This window comes from Hoplias malabaricus, chromosome 8, assembly GCF_029633855.1.
Source record: "Hoplias malabaricus isolate fHopMal1 chromosome 8, fHopMal1.hap1, whole genome shotgun sequence".
In the NCBI taxonomy this organism is placed as follows: Eukaryota; Metazoa; Chordata; class Actinopteri; order Characiformes; family Erythrinidae; genus Hoplias; species Hoplias malabaricus.
This window is the reverse complement of record NC_089807.1, coordinates 22,092,212-22,119,323: the sequence shown is the minus strand read 5'-3', so window position 1 is coordinate 22,119,323 and position 27,112 is coordinate 22,092,212. Positions and strand designations below refer to the sequence as shown.

The window sequence follows — 27,112 nt, the reverse complement described above, 5'->3', positions numbered from 1 at the left end:
TCCAACTCTTTAGGCTAGCACCTTTGATAGCTCAGTTGGTAGAGCAGAGGACTGTAGTTGTTAATAATTCTCAAACTTTATCTTGCCTCCCTAAAAGACTTGCAGACTTGAAAGCATAAAGCCACGCTGGTGTGGGTGTGTGGAGGTGGTGAATGAGGCAGCAACGTGTCGTTTAGAAGTTTGGCAAAAAAGGAAGTAGCAGAAGGAGGACGCTTTACATTCCTTTAACCTACACAGCATGTGCGTGGGGGGCTTCCAGAGTCTTGTAGTGGACTTGGTGTGCAAGAAAGCACACGCTTCCCTGACCGGGAATCGATCCCGGGCCGCGGCGGTGAGTGCGCCGAATCCTAGCCACTAGACGACCAGGGACACCGTTTTCAGCCACGTCTGAAAGGAAGGAGATAGGATTAAGTTCAGGGGCTAGGGCTAGGCTTTTGCCAGATGTACTCGTTCTACAATCATAGGAGAGCATCCGAGTCTGTCCTAAATGCACTTGTCAGTTTTCAGTCCAACTCTTTAGGCTAGCACCTTTGATAGCTCAGTTGGTAGAGCAGAGGACTGTAGTTGTTAATAATTCTCAAACTTTATCTTGCCTCCCTAAAAGACTTGCAGACTTGAAAGCATAAAGCCTTGCTGGTGTGGGTGTGTGGAGGTGGTGAATGAGGCAGCAACGTGTCGTTTAGAAGTTTGGCAAAAAAGGAAGTAGCAGAAGGAGGACGCTTTACATTCCTTTAACCTACACAGCATGTGGGTGGGGGGCTTCCAGAGTCTTGTAGTGGACTTGGTGTGCAAGAAAGCACACGCTTCCCTGAGCGGGAATCGAACCCGGGCCGCGGCGGTGAGAGCGCCGAATCCTAGCCACTAGACCACCAGGGACACCGTTTTCAGCCACGTCTGAAAGGAAGGAGATAGGATTAAGTTCAGGGGCTAGGGCTAGGCTTTTGCCAGATGTACTCGTTCTACAATCATAGGAGAGCATCCGAGTCTGTCCTAAATGCACTTGTCAGTTCTCAGTCCAACTCTTTAGGCTAGCACCTTTGATAGCTCAGTTGGTAGAGCAGAGGACTGTAGTTGTTAATAATTCTCAAACTTTATCTTGCCTCCCTAAAAGACTTGCAGACTTGAAAGCATAAAGCCACGCTGGTGTGGGTGTGTGGAGGTGGTGAATGAGGCAGCAACGTGTCGTTTAGAAGTTTGGCAAAAAAGGAAGTAGCAGAAGGAGGACGCTTTACATTCCTTTAACCTACACAGCATGTGCGTGGGGGGCTTCCAGAGTCTTGTAGTGGACTTGGTGTGCAAGAAAGCACACGCTTCCCTGAGCGGGAATCGAACCCGGGCCGCGGCGGTGAGAGCACCGAATCCTAGCCACTAGACCACCAGGGACACCGTTTTCAGCCCCGTCTGAAAGGAAGGAGATAGGATTAAGTTCAGGGGCCAGGGCTAGGCTTTTGCCAGATGTACTCGTTCTACAATCATAGGAGAGCATCCGAGTCTGTCCTAAATGCACTTGTCAGTTTTCAGTCCAACTCTTTAGGCTAGCACCTTTGATAGCTCAGTTGGTAGAGCAGAGGACTGTAGTTGTTAATAAGGCGATCCTTAGGTCGTGGGTTCAAATCCGGCTCGAAGAAGACTTTTCTTTTCCCTCGCGCCACTGCGGGATATCATGGCCAGGTGCCTGCCTGCAGATGCGCTGGCATGCCAGAGTGCAATCTGCTGAAGGCAGTGACGGATCATTTACACTGTTCCATTCAAATTTCTCAAACATTATCTTGCCTCCCTAAAAGACTTGCAGACTTGAAAGCATAAAGCCACGCTGGTGTGGGTGTGTGGAGGTGGTGAATGAGGCAGCAACGTGTCGTTTAGAAGTTTGGCAAAAAAGGAAGTAGCAGAAGGAGGACGCTTTACATTCCTTTAACCTACACAGCATGTGGGTGGGGGGCTTCCAGAGTCTTGCAGTGGACTTGGTGTGCAAGAAAGCACACGCTTCCCTGACCGGGAATCGAACCCAGGCCGCGGCGGTGAGAGCGCCGAATCCTAGCCACTAGACCACCAGGGACACCGTTTTCAGCCACGTCTGAAAGGAAGGAGATAGGATTAAGTTCAGGGGCTAGGGCTAGGCTTTTGCCAGATGTACTCGTTCTACAATCATAGGAGAGCATCCGAGTCTGTCCTAAATGCACTTGTCAGTTTTCAGTCCAACTCTTTAGGCTAGCACCTTTGATAGCTCAGTTGGTAGAGCAGAGGACTGTAGTTGTTAATAATTCTCAAACTTTATCTTGCCTCCCTAAAAGACTTGCAGACTTGAAAGCATAAAGCCACGCTGGTGTGGGTGTGTGGAGGTGGTGAATGAGGCAGCAACGTGTCGTTTAGAAGTTTGGCAAAAAAGGAAGTAGCAGAAGGAGGACGCTTTACATTCCTTTAACCTACACAGCATGTGGGTGGGGGGCTTCCAGAGTCTTGCAGTGGACTTGGTGTGCAAGAAACCACACGCTTCCCTGACCGGGAATCGAACCCGGGCCGCGGCGGTGAGAGCGCCGAATCCTAGCCACTAGACCACCAGGGACACCGTTTTCAGCCACGTCTGAAAGGAAGGAGATAGGATTAAGTTCAGGGGCTAGGGCTAGGCTTTTGCCAGATGTACTCGTTCTACAATCATAGGAGAGCATCCGAGTCTGTCCTAAATGCACTTGTCAGTTTTCAGTCCAACTCTTTAGGCTAGCACCTTTGATAGCTCAGTTGGTAGAGCAGAGGACTGTAGTTGTTAATAATTCTCAAACTTTATCTTGCCTCCCTAAAAGACTTGCAGACTTGAAAGCATAAAGCCACGCTGGTGTGGGTGTGTGGAGGTGGTGAATGAGGCAGCAACGTGTCGTTTAGAAGTTTGGCAAAAAAGGAAGTAGCAGAAGGAGGACGCTTTACATTCCTTTAACCTACACAGCATGTGGGTGGGGGGCTTCCAGAGTCTTGCAGTGGACTTGGTGTGCAAGAAACCACACGCTTCCCTGACCGGGAATCGAACCCGGGCCGCGGCGGTGAGAGCGCCGAATCCTAGCCACTAGACCACCAGGGACACCGTTTTCAGCCACGTCTGAAAGGAAGGAGATAGGATTAAGTTCAGGGGCTAGGGCTAGGCTTTTGCCAGATGTACTCGTTCTACAATCATAGGAGAGCATCCGAGTCTGTCCTAAATGCACTTGTCAGTTTTCAGTCCAACTCTTTAGGCTAGCACCTTTGATAGCTCAGTTGGTAGAGCAGAGGACTGTAGTTGTTAATAATTCTCAAACTTTATCTTGCCTCCCTAAAAGACTTGCAGACTTGAAAGCATAAAGCCACGCTGGTGTGGGTGTGTGGAGGTGGTGAATGAGGCAGCAACGTGTCGTTTAGAAGTTTGGCAAAAAAGGAAGTAGCAGAAGGAGGACGCTTTACATTCCTTTAACCTACACAGCATGTGGGTGGGGGGCTTCCAGAGTCTTGTAGTGGACTTGGTGTGCAAGAAAGCACACGCTTCCCTGACCGGGAATCGAACCGGGGCCACGGCGGTGAGAGCGCCGAATCCTAGCCACTAGACCACCAGGGACACCGTTTTCAGCCACGTCTGAAAGGAAGGAGATAGGATTAAGTTCAGGGGCTAGGGCTAGGCTTTTGCCAGATGTACTCGTTCTACAATCATAGGAGAGCATCCGAGTCTGTCCTAAATGCACTTGTCAGTTTACAGTCCAACTCTTTAGGCTAGCACCTTTGATAGCTCAGTTGGTAGAGCAGAGGACTGTAGTTGTTAATAAGGCGATCCTTAGGTCGCGGGTTCAAATCCGGCTCGAAGAAGACTTTTCTTTTCCCTCGCGCCACTGCCGGATATCATGGCCAGGTGCCTGCCTGCAGATGCGCTGGCATGCCAGAGTGCAATCTGCTGAAGGCAGTGACGGATCATTTACACTGTTCCATTCAAATTTCTCAAACTTTATCTTGCCTCCCTAAAAGACTTGCAGACTTGAAAGCATAAAGCCACGCTGGTGTGGGTGTGTGGAGGTGGTGAATGAGGCAGCAACGTGTCGTTTAGAAGTTTGGCAAAAAAGGAAGTAGCAGAAGGAGGACGCTTTACATTCCTTTAACCTACACAGCATGTGCGTGGGGGGCTTCCAGAGTCTTGTAGTGGACTTGGTGTGCAAGAAAGCACACGCTTCCCTGACCGGGAATCGATCCCGGGCCGCGGCGGTGAGAGCGCCGAATCCTAGCCACTAGACGACCAGGGACACCGTTTTCAGCCACGTCTGAAAGGAAGGAGATAGGATTAAGTTCAGGGGCTAGGGCTAGGCTTTTGCCAGATGTACTCGTTCTACAATCATAGGAGAGCATCCGAGTCTGTCCTAAATGCACTTGTCAGTTTTCAGTCCAACTCTTTAGGCTAGCACCTTTGATAGCTCAGTTGGTAGAGCAGAGGACTGTAGTTGTTAATAATTCTCAAACTTTATCTTGCCTCCCTAAAAGACTTGCAGACTTGAAAGCATAAAGCCACGCTGGTGTGGGTGTGTGGAGGTGGTGAATGAGGCAGCAACGTGTCGTTTAGAAGTTTGGCAAAAAAGGAAGTAGCAGAAGGAGGACGCTTTACATTCCTTTAACCTACACAGCATGTGGGTGGGGGGCTTCCAGAGTCTTGTAGTGGACTTGGTGTGCAAGAAAGCACACGCTTCCCTGACCGGGAATCGAACCGGGGCCGCGGCGGTGAGAGCGCCGAATCCTAGCCACTAGACCACCAGGGACACCGTTTTCAGCCACGTCTGAAAGGAAGGAGATAGGATTAAGTTCAGGGGCTAGGGCTAGGCTCTTGCCAGATGTACTCGTTCTACAATCATAGGAGAGCATCCGAGTCTGTCCTAAATGCACTTCTCAGTTTACAGTCCAACTCTTTAGGCTAGCACCTTTGATAGCTCAGTTGGTAGAGCAGAGGACTGTAGTTGTTAATAAGGCGATCCTTAGGTCGCGGGTTCAAATCCGGCTCGAAGAAGACTTTTCTTTTCCCTCGCGCCACTGCCGGATATCATGGCCAGGTGCCTGCCTGCAGATGCGCTGGCATGCCAGAGTGCAATCTGCTGAAGGCAGTGACGGATCATTTACACTGTTCCATTCAAATTTCTCAAACTTTATCTTGCCTCCCTAAAAGACTTGCAGACTTGAAAGCATAAAGCCACGCTGGTGTGGGTGTGTGGAGGTGGTGAATGAGGCAGCAACGTGTCGTTTAGAAGTTTGGCAAAAAAGGAAGTAGCAGAAGGAGGACGCTTTACATTCCTTTAACCTACACAGCATGTGGGTGGGGGGCTTCCAGAGTCTTGTAGTGGACTTGGTGTGCAAGAAAGCACACGCTTCCCTGACCGGGAATCGAACCGGGGCCACAGCGGTGAGAGCGCCGAATCCTAGCCACTAGACCACCAGGGACACCGTTTTCAGCCACGTCTGAAAGGAAGGAGATAGGATTAAGTTCAGGGGCTAGGGCTAGGCTTTTGCCAGATGTACTCGTTCTACAATCATAGGAGAGCATCCGAGTCTGTCCTAAATGCACTTGTCAGTTTACAGTCCAACTCTTTAGGCTAGCACCTTTGATAGCTCAGTTGGTAGAGCAGAGGACTGTAGTTGTTAATAAGGCGATCCTTAGGTCGCGGGTTCAAATCCGGCTCGAAGAAGACTTTTCTTTTCCCTCGCGCCACTGCCGGATATCATGGCCAGGTGCCTGCCTGCAGATGCGCTGGCATGCCAGAGTGCAATCTGCTGAAGGCAGTGACGGATCATTTACACTGTTCCATTCAAATTTCTCAAACTTTATCTTGCCTCCCTAAAAGACTTGCAGACTTGAAAGCATAAAGCCACGCTGGTGTGGGTGTGTGGAGGTGGTGAATGAGGCAGCAACGTGTCGTTTAGAAGTTTGGCAAAAAAGGAAGTAGCAGAAGGAGGACGCTTTACATTCCTTTAACCTACACAGCATGTGGGTGGGGGGCTTCCAGAGTCTTGTAGTGGACTTGGTGTGCAAGAAAGCACACGCTTCCCTGACCGGGAATCGAACCGGGGCCGCGGCGGTGAGAGCGCCGAATCCTAGCCACTAGACCACCAGGGACACCGTTTTCAGCCACGTCTGAAAGGAAGGAGATAGGATTAAGTTCAGGGGCTAGGGCTAGGCTCTTGCCAGATGTACTCGTTCTACAATCATAGGAGAGCATCCGAGTCTGTCCTAAATGCACTTGTCAGTTTACAGTCCAACTCTTTAGGCTAGCACCTTTGATAGCTCAGTTGGTAGAGCAGAGGACTGTAGTTGTTAATAAGGCGATCCTTAGGTCGCGGGTTCAAATCCGGCTCGAAGAAGACTTTTCTTTTCCCTCGCGCCACTGCCGGATATCATGGCCAGGTGCCTGCCTGCAGATGCGCTGGCATGCCAGAGTGCAATCTGCTGAAGGCAGTGACGGATCATTTACACTGTTCCATTCAAATTTCTTAAACTTTATCTTGCCTCCCTAAAAGACTTGCAGACTTGAAAGCATAAAGCCACGCTGGTGTGGGTGTGTGGAGGTGGTGAATGAGGCAGCAACGTGTCGTTTAGAAGTTTGGCAAAAAAGGAAGTAGCAGAAGGAGGACGCTTTACATTCCTTTAACCTACACAGCATGTGGGTGGGGGGCTTCCAGAGTCTTGTAGTGGACTTGGTGTGCAAGAAAGCACACGCTTCCCTGACCAGGAATCGAACCCGGGCCGCGGCGGTGAGAGCGCCGAATCCTAGCCACTAGACCACCAGGGACACCATTTTCAGCCACGTCTGAAAGGAAGGAGATAGGATTAAGTTCAGGGGCTAGGGCTAGGCTTTTGCCAGATGTACTCGTTCTACAATCATAGGAGAGCATCCGAGTCTGTCCTAAATGCACTTGTCAGTTTTCAGTCCAACTCTTTAGGCTAGCACCTTTGAAAGCTCAGTTGGTAGAGCAGAGGACTGTAGTTGTTAATAAGGCGATCCTTAGGTCGAGGGTTCAAATCCGGCTCAAAGAAGACTTTTCTTTTCCCTCGCGCCACTGCCGGATATCATGGCCAGGTGCCTGCCTGCAGATGCGCTGGCATGCCAGAGTGCAATATGCTGAAGGCAGTGACGTATCATTTACACTGTTCCATTCAAATTTCTCAAACATTATCTTGCCTCCCTAAAAGACTTGCAGACTTGAAAGCATAAAGCCACGCTGGTGTGGGTGTGTGGAGGTGGTGAATGAGGCAGCAACGTGTCGTTTAGAAGTTTGGCAAAAAAGGAAGTAGCAGAAGGAGGACGCTTTACATTCCTTTAACCTACACAGCATGTGGGTGGGGGGCTTCCAGAGTCTTGTAGTGGACTTGGTGTGCAAGAAAGCACACGCTTCCCTGACCGGGAATCAAACCCGGGCCGCGGCGGTGAGAGCGCCGAATCCTAGCCACTAGACCACCAGGGACACCGTTTTCAGCCATGTCTGAAAGGAAGGAGATAGGATTAAGTTCAGGGGCTAGGGCTAGGCTTTTGCCAGATGTACTCGTTCTACAATCATAGGAGAGCATCCGAGTCTGTCCTAAATGCACTTGTCAGTTTTCAGTCCAACTCTTTAGGCTAGCATGTTTGATAGCTCAGTTGGTAGAGCAGAGGACTGTAGTTGTTAATAAGGCGAACCTTAGGTCGCGGGTTCAAATCCGGCTCGAAGAAGACTTTTCTTTTCCCTCGCGCCACTGCCGGATATCATGGCCAGGTGCCTGCCTGCAGATGCGCTGGCATGCCAGAGTGCAATATGCTGAAGGCAGTGACGGATCATTTACACTGTTCCATTCAAATTTCTCAAACTTTATCTTGCCTCCCTAAAAGACTTGCAGACTTGAAAGCATAAAGCCACGCTGGTGTGGGTGTGTGGAGGTGGTGAATGAGGCAGCAACGTGTCGTTTAGAAGTTTGGCAAAAAAGGAAGTAGCAGAAGGAGGACGCTTTACATTCCTTTAACCTACACAGCATGTGGGTGGGGGGCTTCCAGAGTCTTGTAGTGGACTTGGTGTGCAAGAAAGCACACGCTTCCCTGACCGGGAATCGAACCGGGGCCGCGGCGGTGAGAGCGCCGAATCCTAGCCACTAGACCACCAGGGACACCGTTTTCAGCCACGTCTGAAAGGAAGGAGATAGGATTAAGTTCAGGGGCTAGGGCTAGGCTTTTGCCAGATGTACTCGTTCTACAATCATAGGAGAGCATCCGAGTCTGTCCTAAATGCACTTGTCAGTTTTCAGTCCAACTCTTTAGGCTAGCACCTTTGATAGCTCAGTTGGTAGAGCAGGGAACTGTAGTTATTAATAATTCTCAAACTTTATCTTGCCTCCCTAAAAGACTTGCAGACTTGAAAGCATAAAGCCACGCTGGTGTGGGTGTGTGGAGGTGGTGAATGAGGCAGCAACGTGTCGTTTAGAAGTTTGGCAAAAAAGGAAGTAGCAGAAGGAGGACGCTTTACATTCCTTTAACCTACACAGCATGTGGGTGGGGGGCTTCCAGAGTCTTGTAGTGGACTTGGTGTGCAAGAAAGCACACGCTTCCCTGAGCGGGAATCGAACCCGGGCCGCGGCGGTGAGAGCGCCGAATCCTAGCCACTAGACCACCAGGGACACCGTTTTCAGCCACGTCTGAAAGGAAGGAGATAGGATTAAGTTTAGGGGCTAGGGCTAGGCTTTTGTCAGATGTACTCGTTCTACAATCATAGGAGAGCATCCGAGTCTGTCCTAAATGCACTTGTCAGTTTTCAGTCCAACTCTTTAGTCTAGCACCTTTGATAGCTCAGTTGGTAGAGCGGAGGACTGTAGTTGTTAATAAGGCGATCCTTAGGTCGCGGGTTCAAATCCGGCTCGAAGAAGACTTTTCTTTTCCCTCGCGCCACTGCCGGATATCATGGCCAGGTGCCTGCCTGCAGATGCGCTGGCATGCCAGAGTGCAATCTGCTGAAGGCAGTGACGGATCATTTACACTGTTCCATTCAAATTTCTCAAACTTTATCTTGCCTCCCTAAAAGACTTGCAGACTTGAAAGCATAAAGCCACGCTGGTGTGGGTGTGTGGAGGTGGTGAATGAGGCAGCAACGTGTCGTTTAGAAGTTTGGCAAAAAAGGAAGTAGCAGAAGGAGGACGCTTTACATTCCTTTAACCTACACAGCATGTGGGTGGGGGGCTTCCAGAGTCTTGTAGTGGACTTGGTGTGCAAGAAAGCACACGCTTCCCTGACCTGGAATCGAACCCGGGCCGCGGTGGTGAGAGCGCCGAATCCTAGCCACTAGACCACCAGGGACACCGTTTTCAGCCACGTCTGAAAGGAAGGAGATAGGATTAAGTTCAGGGGCTAGGGCTAGGCTTTTGCCAGATGTACTCGTTCTACAATCATAGGAGAGCATCCGAGTCTGTCCTAAATGCACTTGTCAGTTTACAGTCCAACTCTTTAGGCTAGCACCTTTGATAGCTCAGTTGGTAGAGCAGAGGACTGTAGTTGTTAATAAGGCGATCCTTAGGTCGCGGGTTCAAATCCGGCTCGAAGAAGACTTTTCTTTTCCCTCGCGCCACTGCGGGATATCATGGCCAGGTGCCTGCCTGCAGCTGTGCTGGCATGCCAGAGTGCAATCTGCTGAAGGCAGTGACGGATCATTTACACTGTTCCATTCAAATTTCTCAAACATTATCTTGCCTCCCTAAAAGACTTGCAGACTTGAAAGCATAAAGCCACGCTGGTGTGGGTGTGTGGAGGTGGTGAATGAGGCAGCAACGTGTCGTTTAGAAGTTTGGCAAAAAAGGAAGTAGCAGAAGGAGGACGCTTTACATTCCTTTAACCTACACAGCATGTGGGTGGGGGGCTTCCAGAGTCTTGTAGTGGACTTGGTGTGCAAGAAAGCACACGCTTCCCTGACCTGGAATCGAACCCGGGCCGCGGTGGTGAGAGCGCCGAATCCTAGCCACTAGACCACCAGGGACACCGTTTTCAGCCACGTCTGAAAGGAAGGAGATAGGATTAAGTTCAGGGGCTAGGGCTAGGCTTTTGCCAGATGTACTCGTTCTACAATCATAGGAGAGCATCCGAGTCTGTCCTAAATGCACTTGTCAGTTTACAGTCCAACTCTTTAGGCTAGCACCTTTGAAAGCTCAGTTGGTAGAGCAGAGGACTGTAGTTGTTAATAAGGCGATCCTTAGGTCGCGGGTTCAAATCCGGCTCGAAGAAGACTTTTCTTTTCCCTCGCGCCACTGCGGGATATCATGGCCAGGTGCCTGCCTGCAGATGCGCTGGCATGCCAGAGTGCAATCTGCTGAAGGCAGTGACGGATCATTTACACTGTTCCATTCAAATTTCTCAAACTTTATCTTGCCTCCCTAAAAGACTTGCAGACTTGAAAGCATAAAGCCACGCTGGTGTGGGTGTGTGGAGGTGGTGAATGAGGCAGCAACGTGTCGTTTAGAAGTTTGGCAAAAAATGAAGTAGCAGAAGGAGGACGCTTTACATTCCTTTAACCTACACAGCATGTGGGTGGGGGGCTTCCAGAGTCTTGTAGTGGACTTGGTGTGCAAGAAAGCACACGCTTCCCTGACCGGGAATCGAACCGGGGCCGCGGCGGTGAGAGCGCCGAATCCTAGCCACTAGACCACCAGGGACACCGTTTTCAGCCACGTCTGAAAGGAAGGAGATAGGATTAAGTTCAGGGGCTAGGGCTAGGCTTTTGCCAGATGTACTCGTTCTACAATCATAGGAGAGCATCCGAGTCTGTCCTAAATGCACTTGTCAGTTTTCAGTCCAACTCTTTAGGCTAGCACCTTTGATAGCTCAGTTGGTAGAGCAGAGGACTGTAGTTATTAATAATTCTCAAACTTTATCTTGCCTCCCTAAAAGACTTGCAGACTTGAAAGCATAAAGCCACGCTGGTGTGGGTGTGTGGAGGTGGTGAATGAGGCAGCAACGTGTCGTTTAGAAGTTTGGCAAAAAAGGAAGTAGCAGAAGGAGGACGCTTTACATTCCTTTAACCTACACAGCATGTGGGTGGGGGGCTTCCAGAGTCTTGTAGTGGACTTGGTGTGCAAGAAAGCACACGCTTCCCTGACCGGGAATCGAACCCGGGCCGCGGCGGTGAGAGCGCCGAATCCTAGCCACTAGACCACCAGGGACACCGTTTTCAGCAACCTCTGAAAGGAAGGAGATAGGATTAAGTTCAGGGGCTAGGGCTAGGCCTTTGCCAGATGTACTCGTTCTACAATCATAGGAGAGCATCCGAGTCTGTCCTAAATGCACTTGTCAGTTTTCAGTCCAACTCTTTAGGCTAGCACCTTTGATAGCTCAGTTGGTGGAGCAGAGGACTGTAGTTGTTAATAAGGCGATCCTTAGGTCGCGGGTTCAAATCCGGCTCGAAGAAGACTTTTCTTTTCCCTCGCGCCACTGCCGGATATCATGGCCAGGTGCCTGCCTGCAGATGCGCTGGCATGCCAGAGTGCAATATGCTGAAGGCAGTGACGGATAATTTACACTGTTCCATTCAAATTTCTCAAACATTATCTTGCCTCCCTAAAAGACTTGCAGACTTGAAAACATAAAGCCACGCTGGTGTGGGTGTGTGGAGGTGGTGATTGAGGCAGCAACGTGTCGTTTAGAAGTTTGGCAAAAAAGGAAGTAGCAGAAGGAGGACGCTTTACATTCCTTCAACCTACACAGCCCAGCATGTGGGTGGGGGGGGGGACCTTCCAGAGTCTTGTAGTGGACTTGGTGTGCAAGAAAGCACACACTTCCCTGACCGGGAATCGAACCCGGCCGCAGCGGTGAGAGCGCCGAATCCTAGCCACTAGACCACCAGGGCCACCGTTTTCAGCTACGTCTGAAAGGAAGGAGATAGGATTAAGTTCAGGGGCTAGGGCTAGGCTTTTGCCGGATGTACTCGCTCTACAATCATAGGAGTGCATGAGAGTCTGTCCTAAACGCACCTGTCAGTTTTCAGTCCAACCCTTTAGCATAGCACCTTCGATAGCTCAGTTGGTAGAGCGGAGGACTGTAGTTGTTAATAAGGCGATCCTTAGGTCGCTGGTTCAAATCCGGCTCGAAGGAGACTTTTCTCTTCCCTCGTGCCACTGCGGGATATCATGGCCAGGTGCCTGCCTGCAGATGCACTGGCATGCCAGAGTGCAATATGCTAAAGGCAGTGACGGATCATTTACATTGTTCCATTCAAATTTCTCAAACTTTATCTTGCCTCCCTAAAAGACTTGCAGACTTGAAAACATAAAGCCACGCTGGTGTGGGTGTGTGGAGGTGGTGAATGAGGCAGCAACGTGTCGTTTAGAAGTTTGGCAAAAAAGGAAGTAGCAGAAGGAGGACGCTTTACATTCCTTCAACCTACACAGCCCAGCATCTGGTTGGGGGGGGGACTTTCCAGAGTCTTGTAGTGGACTTGGTGTGCAAGAAAGCACACACTTCCCTGACCGGGAATCGAACCCGGCCGCAGCGGTGAGAGTGCCGAATCCTAGCCACTAGACTACCAGGGCCACCGTTTTCAGCTACGTCTGAAAGGAAGGAGATAGGATTAAGTTCAGGGGCTAGGGCTAGGCTTTTGCCGGATGTACTCGCTCTACAATCATAGGAGTGCATGAGAGTCTGTCCTAAACGCACCTGTCAGTTTTCAGTCCAACCCTTTAGCATAGCACCTTCGATAGCTCAGTTGGTAGAGCGGAGGACTGTAGTTGTTAATAAGGCGATCCTTAGGTCGCTGGTTCAAATCCGGCTCGAAGGAGACTTTTCTTTTCCCTCGTGCCACTGCGGGATATCATGGCCAGGTGCCTGCCTGCAGATGCACTGGCATGCCAGAGTGCAATATGCTGAAGGCAGTGACGGATCATTTACACTGTTCCATTCAAATTTCTCAAACTTTATCTTGCCTCCCTAAAAGACTTGCAGACTTGAAAGCATAAAGCCACGCTGGTGTGGGTGTGTGGAGGTGGTGAATTCGGCAGCAACGTGTCGTTTAGAAGTTTGGCAAAAAAGGAAGTAGCAGAAGGAGGACACTTTACATTCCTTTAACCTACACAGCATGTGGGTGGGGGGCTTCCAGAGTCTTGTAGTGGACTTGGTGTGCAAGAAAGCACACACTTCCCTGACCGGGAATCGAACTCGGCCGCAGCGGTGAGAGCACCGAATCCTAGCCACTAGACCACCAGGGCCACCGCTTTCAGTTACGTCTGAAAGGAAGGAGATAGGATTAAGTTCAGGGGCTAGGGCTAGGCTTTTGCCGGATGTACTCGCTCTACAATCATAGGAGTGCATGAGACTCTGTCCTAAACGCACTTGTCAGTTTTCAGTCCAACCCCTTAGCATAGCACCTTCGATAGCTCAGTTGGTAGAGCAGAGGACTGTAGTTGTTAATAAGTCGATTTTTAGGTCGCTGGTTCAAATCCGGCTCGAAGGAGACTTTTCTTTTCCCTCGTGCCACTGCGGGATATCATGGCCAGGTGCCTGCCTGCAGATGCACTGGCATGCCAGAGTGCAATATGCTGAAGGCAGTGACGGATCATTTACATTGTTCCATTCAAATTTCTCAAACTTTATCTTGCCTCCCTAAAAGACTTGCAGACTTGAAAACATAAAGCCACGCTGGTGTGGGTGTGTGGAGGTGGTGAATGAGGCAGCAACGTGTCGTTTAGAAGTTTGGCAAAAAAGGAAGTAGCAGAAGGAGGACGCTTTACATTCCTTCAACCTACACAGCCCAGCATCTGGTTGGGGGGGGGGGACTTTCCAGAGTCTTGTAGTGGACTTGGTGTGCAAGAAAGCACACACTTCCCTGACCGGGAATCGAACCCAGCCGCAGCGGTGAGAGTGCCGAATCCTAGCCACTAGACCACCAGGGCCACCGTTTTCAGCTACGTCTGAAAGGAAGGAGATAGGATTAAGTTCAGGGGCTAGGGCTAGGCTTTTGCCGGATGTACTCGCTCTACAATCATAGGAGTGCATGAGAGTCTGTCCTAAACGCACTTGTCAGTTTTCAGTCCTATCCTTAGCATAGCACCTTCGATAGCTCAGTTGGTAGAGCGGAGGACTGTAGTTGTTAATAAGGCGATCCTTAGGTCGCTGGTTCAAATCCGGCTCGAAGGAGACTTTTCTTTTCCCTCACGCCACTGCGGGATATCATGGCCAGGTGCCTGCCTCCAGATGCACTGGCATGCCCGAGTGCAATATGCTGAAGGCAGTGACGGATCATTTACACTGTTCCATTCAAATTTCTCAAACTTTATCTTGCCTCCCTAAAAGACTTGCAGACTTGAAAACATAAAGCCACGCTGGTGTGGGTGTGTGGAGGTGGTGATTGAGGCAGCAACGTGTCGTTTAGAAGTTTGGCAAAAAAGGAAGTAGCAGAAGGAGGACGCTTTACATTCCTTCAACCTACACAGCCCAGCATCTGGTTGGGGGGGGGACTTTCCAGAGTCTTGTAGTGGACTTGGTGTGCAAGAAAGCACACACTTCCCTGACCGGGAATCGATCCCGGCCGCAGCGGTGAGAGTGCCGAATCCTAGCCACTAGACCACCAGGGCCACCGTTTTCAGCTACGTCTGAAAGGAAGGAGATAGGATTAAGTTCAGGGGCTAGGGCTAGGCTTTTGCCGGATGTACTCGCTCTACAATCATAGGAGTGCATGAGAGTCTGTCCTAAACGCACTTGTCAGTTTTCAGTCCAATCCCTTAGCATAGCACCTTTGATAGCTCAGTTGGTAGAGCGGAGGACTGTAGTTGTTAATAAGGTGATCCTTAGGTCGCTGGTTCAAATCCGGCTCGAAGGAGACTTTTCTTTTCCCTCGCGCAACTGCGGGATATCATGGCCAGGTGCCTGCCTCCAGATGCACTGGCATGCCCGAGTGCAATATGCTGAAGGCAGTGACGGATCATTTACACTGTTCCATTCAAATTTCTCAAACTTTATCTTGCCTCCCTAAAAGACTTGCAGACTTGAAAACATAAAGCCACGCTGGTGTGGGTGTGTGGAGGTGGTGAATGAGGCAGCAACGTGTCGTTTAGAAGTTTGGCAAAAAAGGAAGTAGCAGAAGGAGGACGCTTTACATTCCTTCAACCTACACAGCCCAGCATCTGGTTGGGGGGGGGACTTTCCAGAGTCTTGTAGTGGACTTGGTGTGCAAGAAAGCACACACTTCCCTGACCGGGAATCGAACCCGGCCGCAGCGGTGAGAGTGCCGAATCCTAGCCACTAGACTACCAGGGCCACCGTTTTCAGCTACGTCTGAAAGGAAGGAGATAGGATTAAGTTCAGGGGCTAGGGCTAGGCTTTTGCCGGATGTACTCGCTCTACAATCATAGGAGTGCATGAGAGTCTGTCCTAAACGCACTTGTCAGTTTTCAGTCCAACCCTTTAGCATAGCACCTTCGATAGCTCAGTTGGTAGAGCGGGGGACTGTAGTTGTTAATAAGGCGATCCTTAGGTCGCTGGTTCAAATCTGGCTCGAAGGAGACTTTTCTTTTCCCTCGTGCCACTGCGGGATATCATGGCCAGGTGCCTGCCTCCAGATGCACTGGCATGCCCGAGTGCAATATGCTGAAGGCAGTGACGGATCATTTACACTGTTCCATTCAAATTTCTCAAACTTTATCTTGCCTCCCTAAAAGACTTGCAGACTTGAAAACATAAAGCCACGCTGGTGTGGGTGTGTGGAGGTGGTGAATGAGGCAGCAACGTGTCGTTTAGAAGTTTGGCAAAAAAGGAAGTAGCAGAAGGAGGACGCTTTACATTCCTTCAACCTACACAGCCCAGCATGTGGGTGGGGGGGGGGGACCTTCCAGAGTCTTGTAGTGGACTTGGTGTGCAAGAAAGCACACACTTCCCTGACCGGGAATCGAACCCGGCCGCAGCGGTGAGAGCGCCGAATCCTAGCCACTAGACCACCAGGGCCACCGTTTTCAGCTACGTCTGAAAGGAAGGAGATAGGATTAAGTTCAGGGGCTAGGGCTAGGCTTTTGCCGGATGTACTCGCTCTACAATCATAGGAGTGCATGAGAGTCTGTCCTAAACGCACCTGTCAGTTTTCAGTCCAACCCTTTAGCATAGCACCTTCGATAGCTCAGTTGGTAGAGCAGAGGACTGTAGTTGTTAATAAGGCGATCCTTAGGTCGCTGGTTCAAATCCGGCTCGAAGGAGACTTTTCTTTTCCCTCGTGCCACTGCGGGATATCATGGCCAGGTGCCTGCCTGCAGATGCACTGGCATGCCAGAGTGCAATATGCTGAAGGCAGTGACGGATCATTTACACTGTTCCATTCAAATTTCTCAAACTTTATCTTGCCTCCCTAAAAGACTTGCAGACTTGAAAGCATAAAGCCACGCTGGTGTGGGTGTGTGGAGGTGGTGAATTCGGCAGCAACGTGTCGTTTAGAAGTTTGGCAAAAAAGGAAGTAGCAGAAGGAGGACACTTTACATTCCTTTAACCTACACAGCATGTGGGTGGGGGGCTTCCAGAGTCTTGTAGTGGACTTGGTGTGCAAGAAAGCACACACTTCCCTGACCGGGAATCGAACTCGGCCGCAGCGGTGAGAGCACCGAATCCTAGCCACTAGACCACCAGGGCCACCGCTTTCAGTTACGTCTGAAAGGAAGGAGATAGGATTAAGTTCAGGGGCTAGGGCTAGGCTTTTGCCGGATGTACTCGCTCTACAATCATAGGAGTGCATGAGACTCTGTCCTAAACGCACTTGTCAGTTTTCAGTCCAACCCCTTAGCATAGCACCTTCGATAGCTCAGTTGGTAGAGCAGAGGACTGTAGTTGTTAATAAGTCGATTTTTAGGTCGCTGGTTCAAATCCGGCTCGAAGGAGACTTTTCTTTTCCCTCGTGCCACTGCGGGATATCATGGCCAGGTGCCTGCCTGCAGATGCACTGGCATGCCAGAGTGCAATATGCTGAAGGCAGTGACGGATCATTTACATTGTTCCATTCAAATTTCTCAAACTTTATCTTGCCTCCCTAAAAGACTTGCAGACTTGAAAACATAAAGCCACGCTGGTGTGGGTGTGTGGAGGTGGTGAATGAGGCAGCAACGTGTCGTTTAGAAGTTTGGCAAAAAAGGAAGTAGCAGAAGGAGGACGCTTTACATTCCTTCAACCTACACAGCCCAGCATCTGGTTGGGGGGGGGGGACTTTCCAGAGTCTTGTAGTGGACTTGGTGTGCAAGAAAGCACACACTTCCCTGACCGGGAATCGAACCCAGCCGCAGCGGTGAGAGTGCCGAATCCTAGCCACTAGACCACCAGGGCCACCGTTTTCAGCTACGTCTGAAAGGAAGGAGATAGGATTAAGTTCAGGGGCTAGGGCTAGGCTTTTGCCGGATGTACTCGCTCTACAATCATAGGAGTGCATGAGAGTCTGTCCTAAACGCACTTGTCAGTTTTCAGTCCTATCCTTAGCATAGCACCTTCGATAGCTCAGTTGGTAGAGCGGAGGACTGTAGTTGTTAATAAGGCGATCCTTAGGTCGCTGGTTCAAATCCGGCTCGAAGGAGACTTTTCTTTTCCCTCACGCCACTGCGGGATATCATGGCCAGGTGCCTGCCTCCAGATGCACTGGCATGCCCGAGTGCAATATGCTGAAGGCAGTGACGGATCATTTACACTGTTCCATTCAAATTTCTCAAACTTTATCTTGCCTCCCTAAAAGACTTGCAGACTTGAAAACATAAAGCCACGCTGGTGTGGGTGTGTGGAGGTGGTGAATGAGGCAGCAACGTGTCGTTTAGAAGTTTGGCAAAAAAGGAAGTAGCAGAAGGAGGACGCTTTACATTCCTTCAACCTACACAGCCCAGCATGTGGGTGGGGGGGGGACCTTCCAGAGTCTTGTAGTGGACTTGGTGTGCAAGAAAGCACACACTTCCCTGACCGGGAATCGAACCCGGCCGCAGCGGTGAGAGCGCCGAATCCTAGCCACTAGACCACCAGGGCCACCGTTTTCAGCTACGTCTGAAAGGAAGGAGATAGGATTAAGTTCAGGGGCTAGGGCTAGGCTTTTGCCGGATGTACTCGCTCTACAATCATAGGAGTGCATGAGAGTCTGTCCTAAACGCACCTGTCAGTTTTCAGTCCAACCCTTTAGCATAGCACCTTTGATAGCTCAGTTGGTAGAGCGGAGGACTGTAGTTGTTAATAAGGCGATCCTTAGGTCGCTGGTTCAAATCCGGCTCGAAGGAGACTTTTCTTTTCCCTCGTGCCACTGCGGGATATCATGGCCAGGTGCCTGCCTGCAGATGCACTGGCATGCCAGAGTGCAATATGCTGAAGGCAGTGACGGATCATTTACACTGTTCCATTCAAATTTCTCAAACTTTATCTTGCCTCCCTAAAAGACTTGCAGACTTGAAAGCATAAAGCCACGCTGGTGTGGGTGTGTGGAGGTGGTGAATTCGGCAGCAACGTGTCGTTTAGAAGTTTGGCAAAAAAGGAAGTAGCAGAAGGAGGACACTTTACATTCCTTTAACCTACACAGCATGTGGGTGGGGGGCTTCCAGAGTCTTGTAGTGGACTTGGTGTGCAAGAAAGCACACACTTCCCTGACCGGGAATCGAACTCGGCCGCAGCGGTGAGAGCACCGAATCCTAGCCACTAGACCACCAGGGCCACCGCTTTCAGTTACGTCTGAAAGGAAGGAGATAGGATTAAGTTCAGGGGCTAGGGCTAGGCTTTTGCCGGATGTACTCGCTCTACAATCATAGGAGTGCATGAGACTCTGTCCTAAACGCACTTGTCAGTTTTCAGTCCAACCCCTTAGCATAGCACCTTCGATAGCTCAGTTGGTAGAGCAGAGGACTGTAGTTGTTAATAAGTCGATTTTTAGGTCGCTGGTTCAAATCCGGCTCGAAGGAGACTTTTCTTTTCCCTCGTGCCACTGCGGGATATCATGGCCAGGTGCCTGCCTGCAGATGCACTGGCATGCCAGAGTGCAATATGCTGAAGGCAGTGACGGATCATTTACATTGTTCCATTCAAATTTCTCAAACTTTATCTTGCCTCCCTAAAAGACTTGCAGACTTGAAAACATAAAGCCACGCTGGTGTGGGTGTGTGGAGGTGGTGAATGAGGCAGCAACGTGTCGTTTAGAAGTTTGGCAAAAAAGGAAGTAGCAGAAGGAGGACGCTTTACATTCCTTCAACCTACACAGCCCAGCATCTGGTTGGGGGGGGGGGACTTTCCAGAGTCTTGTAGTGGACTTGGTGTGCAAGAAAGCACACACTTCCCTGACCGGGAATCGAACCCAGCCGCAGCGGTGAGAGTGCCGAATCCTAGCCACTAGACCACCAGGGCCACCGTTTTCAGCTACGTCTGAAAGGAAGGAGATAGGATTAAGTTCAGGGGCTAGGGCTAGGCTTTTGCCGGATGTACTCGCTCTACAATCATAGGAGTGCATGAGAGTCTGTCCTAAACGCACTTGTCAGTTTTCAGTCCTATCCTTAGCATAGCACCTTCGATAGCTCAGTTGGTAGAGCGGAGGACTGTAGTTGTTAATAAGGTGATCCTTAGGTCGCTGGTTCAAATCCGGCTCGAAGGAGACTTTTCTTTTCCCTCACGCCACTGCGGGATATCATGGCCAGGTGCCTGCCTCCAGATGCACTGGCATGCCCGAGTGCAATATGCTGAAGGCAGTGACGGATCATTTACACTGTTCCATTCAAATTTCTCAAACTTTATCTTGCCTCCCTAAAAGACTTGCAGACTTGAAAACATAAAGCCACGCTGGTGTGGGTGTGTGGAGGTGGTGATTGAGGCAGCAACGTGTCGTTTAGAAGTTTGGCAAAAAAGGAAGTAGCAGAAGGAGGACGCTTTACATTCCTTCAACCTACACAGCCCAGCATCTGGTTGGGGGGGGGACTTTCCAGAGTCTTGTAGTGGACTTGGTGTGCAAGAAAGCACACACTTCCCTGACCGGGAATCGAACCCGGCCGCAGCAGTGAGAGTGCCGAATCCTAGCCACTAGACCACCAGGGCCACCGTTTTCAGCTACGTCTGAAAGGAAGGAGATAGGATTAAGTTCAGGGGCTAGGGCTAGGCTTTTGCCGGATGTACTCGCTCTACAATCATAGGAGTGCATGAGACTCTGTCCTAAACGCACTTGTCAGTTTTCAGTCCAACCCCTTAGCATAGCACCTTCGATAGCTCAGTTGGTAGAGCAGAGGACTGTAGTTGTTAATAAGTCGATTTTTAGGTCGCTGGTTCAAATCCGGCTCAAAGGAGACTTTTCTTTTCCCTCGTGCCACTGCGGGATATCATGGCCAGGTGCCTGCCTGCAGATGCACTGGCATGCCAGAGTGCAATATGCTGAAGGCAGTGACGGATCATTTACATTGTTCCATTCAAATTTCTCAAACTTTATCTTGCCTCCCTAAAAGACTTGCAGACTTGAAAACATAAAGCCACGCTGGTGTGGGTGTGTGGAGGTGGTGAATGAGGCAGCAACGTGTCGTTTAGAAGTTTGGCAAAAAAGGAAGTAGCAGAAGGAGGACGCTTTACATTCCTTCAACCTACACAGCCCAGCATCTGGTTGGGGGGGGGGGACTTTCCAGAGTCTTGTAGTGGACTTGGTGTGCAAGAAAGCACACACTTCCCTGACCGGGAATCGAACCCAGCCGCAGCGGTGAGAGTGCCGAATCCTAGCCACTAGACCACCAGGGCCACCGTTTTCAGCTACGTCTGAAAGGAAGGAGATAGGATTAAGTTCAGGGGCTAGGGCTAGGCTTTTACCGGATGTACTCGCTCTACAATCATAGGAGTGCATGAGAGTCTGTCCTAAACGCACTTGTCAGTTTTCAGTCCAATCCCTTAGCATAGGACCTTCGATAGCTCAGTTGGTAGAGCGGAGGACTGTAGTTGTTAATAAGGCGATCCTTAGGTCGCTGGTTCAAATACGGCTCGAAGGAGACTTTTCTTTTCCCTCGCGCCACTGCGGGATATCATGGCCAGGTGCCTGCCTCCAGATGCACTGGCATGCCCGAGTGCAATATGCTGAAGGCAGTGACGGATCATTTACACTGTTCCATTCAAATTTCTCAAACTTTATCTTGCCTCCCTAAAAGACTTGCAGACTTGAAAACATAAAGCCACGCTGGTGTGGGTGTGTGGAGGTGGTGAATGAGGCAGCAACGTGTCGTTTAGAAGTTTGGCAAAAAAGGAAGTAGCAGAAGGAGGACGCTTTACATTCCTTCAACCTACACAGCCCAGCATGTGGGTGGGGGGGGGACCTTCCAGAGTCTTGTAGTGGACTTGGTGTGCAAGAAAGCACACACTTCCCTAACTGGGAATCGAACCCGGCCGCAGCGGTGAGCGCGCCGAATCCTAGCCACTAGACCACCAGGGCCACCGTTTTCAGCTACGTCTGAAAGGAAGGAGATAGGATTAAGTTCAGGGGCTAGGGCTAGGCTTTTGCCGGATGTACTCGCTCTACAATCATAGGAGTGCATGAGAGTCTGTCCTAAACGCACTTGTCAGTTTTCAGTCCAACCCTTTAGCATAGCACCTTCGATAGCTCAGTTGGTAGAGCGGAGGACTGTAGTTGTTAATAAGGCGATCCTTAGGTCGCTGGTTCAAATCTGGCTCGAAGGAGACTTTTCTTTTCCCTCGTGCCACTGCGGGATATCATGGCCAGGTGCCTGCCTCCAGATGCACTGGCATGCCCGAGTGCAATATGCTGAAGGCAGTGACGGATCATTTACATTGTTCCATTCAAATTTCTCAAACTTTATCTTGCCTCCCTAAAAGACTTGCAGACTTGAAAACATAAAGCCACGCTGGTGTGGGTGTGTGGAGGTGGTGAATGAGGCAGCAACGTGTCGTTTAGAAGTTTGGCAAAAAAGGAAGTAGCAGAAGGAGGACGCTTTACATTCCTTCAACCTACACAGCCCAGCATCTGGTTGGGGGGGGGACTTTCCAGAGTCTTGTAGTGGACTTGGTGTGCAAGAAAGCACACACTTCCCTGACCGGGAATCGATCCCGGCCGCAGCGGTGAGAGTGCCGAATCCTAGCCACTAGACCACCAGGGCCACCGTTTTCAGCTACGTCTGAAAGGAAGGAGATAGGATTAAGTTCAGGGGCTAGGGCTAGGCTTTTGCCGGATGTACTCGCTCTACAATCATAGGAGTGCATGAGAGTCTGTCCTAAACGCACTTGTCAGTTTTCAGTCCAATCCCTTAGCATAGCACCTTTGATAGCTCAGTTGGTAGAGCGGAGGACTGTAGTTGTTAATAAGGTGATCCTTAGGTCGCTGGTTCAAATCCGGCTCGAAGGAGACTTTTCTTTTCCCTCGCGCAACTGCGGGATATCATGGCCAGGTGCCTGCCTCCAGATGCACTGGCATGCCCGAGTGCAATATGCTGAAGGCAGTGACGGATCATTTACACTGTTCCATTCAAATTTCTCAAACTTTATCTTGCCTCCCTAAAAGACTTGCAGACTTGAAAACATAAAGCCACGCTGGTGTGGGTGTGTGGAGGTGGTGATTGAGGCAGCAACGTGTCGTTTAGAAGTTTGGCAAAAAAGGAAGTAGCAGAAGGAGGACGCTTTACATTCCTTCAACCTACACAGCCCAGCATGTGGGTGGGGGGGGGACCTTCCAGAGTCTTGTAGTGGACTTGGTGTGCAAGAAAGCACACACTTCCCTGACCGGGAATCGAACCCGGCCGCAGCGGTGAGAGTGCCGAATCCTAGCCACTAGACTACCAGGGCCACCGTTTTCAGCTACGTCTGAAAGGAAGGAGATAGGATTAAGTTCAGGGGCTAGGGCTAGGCTTTTGCCGGATGTACCCGCTCTACAATCATAGGAGTGCATGAGAGTCTGTCCTAAACGCACTTGTCAGTTTTCAGTCCAACCCTTTAGCATAGCACCTTCGATAGCTCATTTGGTAGAGCAGAGTACTGTAGTTGTTAATAAGGCGATCCTTAGGTCGCTGGTTCAAATCCGGCTCGAAGGAGACTTTTCTTTTCCCTCGTGCCACTGCGGGATATCATGGCCAGGTGCCTGCCTCCAGATGCACTGGCATGCCAGAGTGCAATATGCTGAAGGCAGTGACGGATCATTTACACTGTTCCATTCAAATTTCTCAAACTTTATCTTGCCTCCCTAAAAGACTTGCAGACTTGAAAACATAAAGCCACGCTGGTGTGGGTGTGTGGAGGTGGTGAATGAGGCAGCAACGTGTCGTTTAGAAGTTTGGCAAAAAAGGAAGTAGCAGAAGGAGGACGCTTTACATTCCTTCAACCTACACAGCCCAGCATCTGGTTGGGGGGGGGGGACTTTCCAGAGTCTTGTAGTGGACTTGGTGTGCAAGAAAGCACACACTTCCCTGACCGGGAATCGAACCCAGCCGCAGCGGTGAGAGTGCCGAATCCTTGCCAGTAGACCACCAGGGCCACCGTTTTCAGCTACGTCTGAAAGGAAGGAGATAGGATTAAGTTCAGGGGCTAGGGCTAGGCTTTTGCCGGATGTACTCGCTCTACAATCATAGGAGTGCATGAGACTCTGTCCTAAACGCACTTGTCAGTTTTCAGTCCAACCCTTTAGCATAGCACCTTCGATAGCTCAGTTGGTAGAGCAGAGGACTGTAGTTGTTAATAAGTCGATTTTTAGGTCGCTGGTTCAAATCCGGCTCGAAGAAGACTTTTCTTTTCCCTCGTGCCACTGCGGGATATCATGGCCAGGTGCCTGCCTGCAGATGCACTGGCATGCCAGAGTGCAATATGCTGAAGGCAGTGACGGATCATTTACATTGTTCCATTCAAATTTCTCAAACTTTATCTTGCCTCCCTAAAAGACTTGCAGACTTGAAAACATAAAGCCACGCTGGTGTGGGTGTGTGGAGGTGGTGAATGAGGCAGCAACGTGTCGTTTAGAAGTCTGGCAAAAAAGGAAGTAGCAGAAGGAGGACGCTTTACATTCCTTCAACCTACACAGCCCAGCATCTGGTTGGGGGGGGGGGACTTTCCAGAGTCTTGTAGTGGACTTGGTGTGCAAGAAAGCACACACTTCCCTGACCGGGAATCGAACCCAGCCGCAGCGGTGAGAGTGCCGAATCCTAGCCACTAGACCACCAGGGCCACCGTTTTCAGCTACGTCTGAAAGGAAGGAGATAGGATTAAGTTCAGGGGCTAGGGCTAGGCTTTTGCCGGATGTACTCGCTCTACAATCATAGGAGTGCATGAGAGTCTGTCCTAAACGCACTTGTCAGTTTTCAGTCCAATCCCTTAGCATAGCACCTTCGATAGCTCAGTTGGTAGAGCAGAGGACTGTAGTTGTTAATAAGGCGATCCTTAGGTCGCTGGTTCAAATCCGGCTCGAAGGAGACTTTTCTTTTCCCTCGCGCCACTGCGGGATATCATGGCCAGGTGCCTGCCTCCAGATGCACTGGCATGCCCGAGTGCAATATGCTGAAGGCAGTGACGGATCATTTACACTGTTCCATTCAAATTTCTCAAACTTTATCTTGCCTCCCTAAAAGACTTGCAGACTTGAAAACATAAAGCCACGCTGGTGTGGGTGTGTGGAGGTGGTGATTGAGGCAGCAACGTGTCGTTTAGAAGTTTGGCAAAAAAGGAAGTAGCAGAAGGAGGACGCTTTACATTCCTTCAACCTACACAGCCCAGCATGTGGGTGGGGGGGGGACCTTCCAGAGTCTTGTAGTGGACTTGGTGTGCAAGAAAGCACACACTTCCCTGACCGGGAATCGAACCCGGCCGCAGCGGTGAGAGTGCCGAATCCTAGCCACTAGACTACCAGGGCCACCGTTTTCAGCTACGTCTAAAAGGAAGGAGATAGGATTAAGTTCAGGGGCTAGGGCTAGGCTTTTGCCGGATGTACCCGCTCTACAATCATAGGAGTGCATGAGAGTCTGTCCTAAACGCACTTGTCAGTTTTCAGTCCAATCCCTTAGCATAGCACCTTCGATAGCTCAGTTGGTAGAGCGGAGGACTGTAGTTGTTAATAAGGCGATCCTTAGGTCGCTGGTTCAAATCCGGCTCGAAGGAGACTTTTCTTTTCCCTCGTGCCACTGCGGGATATCATGGCCAGGTGCCTGCCTCCAGATGCACTGGCATGCCAGAGTGCAATATGCTGAAGGCAGTGACGGATCATTTACACTGTTCCATTCAAATTTCTCAAACTTTATCTTGCCTCCCTAAAAGACTTGCAGACTTGAAAACATAAAGCCACGCTGGTGTGGGTGTGTGGAGGTGGTGAATGAGGCAGCAACGTGTCGTTTAGAAGTTTGGCAAAAAAGGAAGTAGCAGAAGGAGGACGCTTTACATTCCTTCAACCTACACAGCCCAGCATCTGGTTGGGGGGGGGGGGCTTCCAGAGTCTTGTAGTGGACTTGGTGTGCAAGAAAGCACACACTTCCCTGACCGGGAATCGAACTCGGCCGCAGCGGTGAGAGCACCGAATCCTAGCCACTAGACCACCAGGGCCACCGCTTTCAGTTACGTCTGAAAGGAAGGAGATAGGATTAAGTTCAGGGGCTAGGGCTAGGCTTTTGCCGGATGTACTCGCTCTACAATCATAGGAGTGCATGAGACTCTGTCCTAAATGCACTTGTCAGTTTTCAGTCCAACCCCTTAGCATAGCACCTTCGATAGCTCAGTTGGTAGAGCAGAGGACTGTAGTTGTTAAAAAGTCGATTTTTAGGTCGCTGGTTCAAATCCGGCTCGAAGGAGACTTTTCTTTTCCCTCGTGCCACTGCGGGATATCATGGCCAGGTGCCTGCCTCCAGATGCACTGGCATGCCAGAGTGCAATATGCTGAAGGCAGTGACGGATCATTTACACTGTTCCATTCAAATTTCTCAAACTTTATCTTGCCTCCCTAAAAGACTTGCAGACTTGAAAACATAAAGCCACGCTGGTGTGGGTGTGTGGAGGTGGTGAATGAGGCAGCAACGTGTCGTTTAGAAGTTTGGCAAAAAAGGAAGTAGCAGAAGGAGGACGCTTTACATTCCTTCAACCTACACAGCCCAGCATCTGGTTGGGGGGGGGGGACTTTCCAGAGTCTTGTAGTGGACTTGGTGTGCAAGAAAGCACACACTTCCCTGACCGGGAATCGAACCCAGCCGCAGCGGTGAGAGTGCCGAATCCTAGCCAGTAGACCACCAGGGCCACCGTTTTCAGCTACGTCTGAAAGGAAGGAGATAGGATTAAGTTCAGGGGCTAGGGCTAGGCTTTTGCCGGATGTACTCGCTCTACAATCATAGGAGTGCATGAGAGTCTGTCCTAAACGCACTTGTCAGTTTTCAGTCCAATCCCTTAGCATAGCACCTTCGATAGCTCAGTTGGTAGAGCGGAGGACTGTAGTTGTTAATAAGGCGATCCTTAGGTCGCTGGTTCAAATCCGGCTCGAAGGAGACTTTTCTTTTCCCTCGCGCCACTGCGGGATATCATGGCCAGGTGCCTGCCTCCAGATGCACTGGCATGCCCGAGTGCAATATGCTGAAGGCAGTGACGGATCATTTACACTGTTCCATTCAAATTTCTCAAACTTTATCTTGCCTCCCTAAAAGACTTGCAGACTTGAAAACATAAAGCCACGCTGGTGTGGGTGTGTGGAGGTGGTGATTGAGGCAGCAACGTGTCGTTTAGAAGTTTGGCAAAAAAGGAAGTAGCAGAAGGAGGACGCTTTACATTCCTTCAACCTACACAGCCCAGCATGTGGGTGGGGGGGGGACCTTCCAGAGTCTTGTAGTGGACTTGGTGTGCAAGAAAGCACACACTTCCCTGACCGGGAATCGAACCCGGCCGCAGCGGTGAGAGTGCCGAATCCTAGCCACTAGACTACCAGGGCCACCGTTTTCAGCTACGTCTGAAAGGAAGGAGATAGGATTAAGTTCAGGGGCTAGGGCTAGGCTTTTGCCGGATGTACCCGCTCTACAATCATAGGAGTGCATGAGAGTCTGTCCTAAACGCACTTGTCAGTTTTCAGTCCAATCCCTTAGCATAGCACCTTCAATAGCTCAGTTGGTAGAGCGGAGGACTGTAGTTGTTAATAAGGCGATCCTTAGGTCGCTGGTTCAAATCCGGCTCGAAGGAGACTTTTCTTTTCCCTCGTGCCACTGCGGGATATCATGGCC

General features: G+C 50.4%; 12 non-coding genes across 12 annotated transcripts; 9 read left to right on the top strand and 3 right to left on the bottom strand.

Annotated features, from left to right (window-relative positions):
• Positions 1–2,491: 2,491 nt before the first annotated feature.
• On the bottom strand, positions 2,492–2,563 carry trnae-cuc (transfer RNA glutamic acid (anticodon CUC)). Its single transcript has one exon. It is a non-coding gene; the product is annotated as a tRNA-Glu (tRNA).
• A 435-nt stretch (positions 2,564–2,998) lies between these two features.
• Positions 2,999–3,070, bottom strand: trnae-cuc (transfer RNA glutamic acid (anticodon CUC)). Its single transcript has one exon. It is a non-coding gene; the product is annotated as a tRNA-Glu (tRNA).
• An 8,013-nt stretch (positions 3,071–11,083) lies between these two features.
• trnae-cuc (transfer RNA glutamic acid (anticodon CUC)) lies at positions 11,084–11,155 on the bottom strand. The gene has a single exon. It is a non-coding gene; the product is annotated as a tRNA-Glu (tRNA).
• An 841-nt stretch (positions 11,156–11,996) lies between these two features.
• trnay-gua (transfer RNA tyrosine (anticodon GUA)) lies at positions 11,997–12,083 on the top strand. Its single transcript is given in 2 exon segments — positions 11,997–12,033; positions 12,048–12,083. It is a non-coding gene; the product is annotated as a tRNA-Tyr (tRNA).
• A 595-nt stretch (positions 12,084–12,678) lies between these two features.
• On the top strand, positions 12,679–12,765 carry trnay-gua (transfer RNA tyrosine (anticodon GUA)). The gene is given in 2 exon segments: positions 12,679–12,715; positions 12,730–12,765. It is a non-coding gene; the product is annotated as a tRNA-Tyr (tRNA).
• A 1,268-nt stretch (positions 12,766–14,033) lies between these two features.
• On the top strand, positions 14,034–14,120 carry trnay-gua (transfer RNA tyrosine (anticodon GUA)). The gene is given in 2 exon segments: positions 14,034–14,070; positions 14,085–14,120. It is a non-coding gene; the product is annotated as a tRNA-Tyr (tRNA).
• Positions 14,121–16,081: 1,961 nt separating this feature from the next.
• On the top strand, positions 16,082–16,168 carry trnay-gua (transfer RNA tyrosine (anticodon GUA)). The gene is given in 2 exon segments: positions 16,082–16,118; positions 16,133–16,168. It is a non-coding gene; the product is annotated as a tRNA-Tyr (tRNA).
• Positions 16,169–17,436: 1,268 nt separating this feature from the next.
• On the top strand, positions 17,437–17,523 carry trnay-gua (transfer RNA tyrosine (anticodon GUA)). Its single transcript is given in 2 exon segments — positions 17,437–17,473; positions 17,488–17,523. It is a non-coding gene; the product is annotated as a tRNA-Tyr (tRNA).
• Positions 17,524–19,473: 1,950 nt separating this feature from the next.
• trnay-gua (transfer RNA tyrosine (anticodon GUA)) lies at positions 19,474–19,560 on the top strand. The gene is given in 2 exon segments: positions 19,474–19,510; positions 19,525–19,560. It is a non-coding gene; the product is annotated as a tRNA-Tyr (tRNA).
• A 4,693-nt stretch (positions 19,561–24,253) lies between these two features.
• On the top strand, positions 24,254–24,340 carry trnay-gua (transfer RNA tyrosine (anticodon GUA)). Its single transcript is given in 2 exon segments — positions 24,254–24,290; positions 24,305–24,340. It is a non-coding gene; the product is annotated as a tRNA-Tyr (tRNA).
• Positions 24,341–24,935: 595 nt separating this feature from the next.
• On the top strand, positions 24,936–25,022 carry trnay-gua (transfer RNA tyrosine (anticodon GUA)). Its single transcript is given in 2 exon segments — positions 24,936–24,972; positions 24,987–25,022. It is a non-coding gene; the product is annotated as a tRNA-Tyr (tRNA).
• A 1,280-nt stretch (positions 25,023–26,302) lies between these two features.
• On the top strand, positions 26,303–26,389 carry trnay-gua (transfer RNA tyrosine (anticodon GUA)). The gene is given in 2 exon segments: positions 26,303–26,339; positions 26,354–26,389. It is a non-coding gene; the product is annotated as a tRNA-Tyr (tRNA).
• Positions 26,390–27,112: the final 723 nt, after the last annotated feature.